The sequence below is a fragment of the Poromitra crassiceps genome (assembly GCF_964638095.1).
Source record: "Poromitra crassiceps genome assembly, chromosome: 13".
NCBI lineage: Eukaryota > Metazoa > Chordata > Actinopteri > Beryciformes > Melamphaidae > Poromitra > Poromitra crassiceps.
The window spans coordinates 32,523,817-32,526,316 of NC_139644.1; positions in this window are offsets into that span (position 1 = coordinate 32,523,817).

Genomic DNA, 2,500 nt, shown 5'->3' on the forward strand with positions numbered 1-2,500 from the left:
ACCTGTCGTCCTCTCCTCTCCTCTCCACCTTTCTCCTCTCCACTTCTCTCCCCTCTCCTCCCCTCCCCTCCCCTCACCTCTCCTCTCCTCACCTCTCCTCTCCTCTCCTCTCCTCTCCTCTCCTCTCCTCTCCTCTCCTCTCCACCTTTCTCCTCTCCACTTCTCTCCCCTCTCCTCCCCTCCCCTCCCCTCACCTCTCCTCTCCTCTCCTCTCCTCTCCTCTCCTCTCCTCTCCTCTCCTCTCCTCTCCTCTCCCCTCTCCTCTCCTCACCTCTCCTCTCCTCTCCCCTCTCCTCTCCTCACCTCTCCTCTCCTCTCATCTCCCCTCTCCTCTCCTCTCCTCTCCACTCCTCTGTTCTTCCATTTCCTTTCTCACAAATAAACAAAGCCTGCCCTCACGGTAAAGTAAACCGCCTCTCCTCCTGCTTGTGTTTGGCTCTTCACGGCTCCATGGCAGTGTGTGTGAGTGTGCGCGCGCATGTGTGTGCGTGTGCGTGTGTTTGTGTGTGTGTGTGTGTGGCAGTTAAAAGCTTGAGATGTTGAATAGCGAGCGGCTTGTGTTCTGCTGACCTCACTCTCACTATCCTGTTCTATCTGCTTTCTCCTGTTCTCCCTGCCTAATATTTCCCTGGCTCCACACCTGACTCTCACACCTTCCCCAGTCTCTCTCTCTCTATATGTATATATATATATCTCTCTACATATCTCTCTCTCTCTCTCTCTCTCTCTCTCTCTACATCTCCCTCTCCCTCTCCCTCCCTCTCTCTCTCTCTCTCTCTCTACATCTCTCTCTCCCCTATACATCTCAATCTCTCTCTCTACATCTCTCTCTCCCCCTACATCTCTCTCTCTCTCTCTACATCTCTCTCTCCCCTATACATCTCTCTCTCTCTCTCTCTCTCTCTCTCTCTACATCTCTCTCTCACCTATACATCTCTCTCTCTCTCTCTCTCTACATCTCTCTCTCCCCTATACATCTCAATCTCTCTCTCTACATCTCTCTCTCCCCCTACATCTCTCTCTCTCCCCCTACTGTACATCTCCACATCTCTCTCTCTCTACAAATTCAAATTCAAATTATAGCTGCTGCGCAGCAATGGGTCGTGGTCAGTCAGGCAAGTCTCAAGGCTTTGAGCTAGAGGTCTTCGGGTATGCCCGACCCCCCGAATACCCGAGGTTCCGACCCGGACCCGGCCGGGTCTGGGTCCATTCAAAAGAAGTGCCAAACCGCTTGACCAAACCCTTAGAAAAGTCATAGCACACCTGTCCTCAATAAGCCGCATGTTTTGAGTTCGGACATGTCTATGTGGCGCAGAAATTGTGGGGGTTATTACGCGCCAAAAAAGTGGCTGCTGCGCAGCAATGGGTCGTGGCTGGGCAAGTCTCAAGGCTTTAAGCTATTATGACATCACAATTGCTCGAGTGACATCAGTGATGGCATCACAATTGCTTGACTGACTGATGACATCACAAATACAACCTAATTGCCAAAGGTAATTAAGGTAATTAGGCTATACACGGGGCCAGAATTCAACGTTTTGATGCATTGTGGGCTCAATTTTTGACCGATCGAAAATCTGTTTTGATACTTTTGTGTAGAACAGTCTAACGATGCAGATACTGAAGTTTGGTGTCGTTTGAAGAAAAAATGTGGGAGGAGTAGGGTTTAATTCGTTTTTGCAGTTTTTGCGGTTTTGCGGTCTTTAGACTTCATAATTGGCCATAGGTTGCATTGTACAAAAGTTTCTCCTCATTTAGGCGCACATTTCGGTGAAAGTTGCAAAGCCGTAGCACGTATGCCTGATTTTTTATGAATTTTTAAAGTTTTAAACTTTAGACGGTCGCTGTAGTGCTACCGTTTTGTGTACAAATTTGTGTCAAAGACGTTTGGCATGGGACTGGACCTTTGTGCAAAGTTTGGTTAGTTTTCATCCATGGGAAGTCGAACTTCCCGGGAGGAAGAAAAATAATGGCAAATACAAGAAGTGGCCTGGCCGCTTCGCTGGCCCGGCCACTAATTAGCTTTATTGGCATGACAAGTTACAAGCTCGTATTGCCAAAGCAGTACAGAAAGTTAGCACAAATAACAATATACAACAATATACACATATAACAGCATACAAATAACAATCATTTTGTACCATACAAGTATAATACAAACAGTAAATAGCAATAATAGTCAGGTATAGAGTAACATGAGGAGCTGTGTCTCAAACATTTTCAGACCTTGTCTCTCTTACAGCATGACAAGAGTTAATATATCTTGCAGCTAATACTGCACACTGGCTTTTCTCACCACATATATAGGGCAGTTTCTGGGGATCTGGGAGGTGAATGAATCCAGGACATATGTCATTAATCTTTTTAAAGAAAACATCTCTCAGATCTTTATATCTCTCTCTACACCTCTCTCTCCCCCTACATTTCTCTCTCTCTCTCTACCCCTACATCTCTCTCTCTCTCTCTCTCTCTCTACATCTCTCTCTCCCTACATATCTCT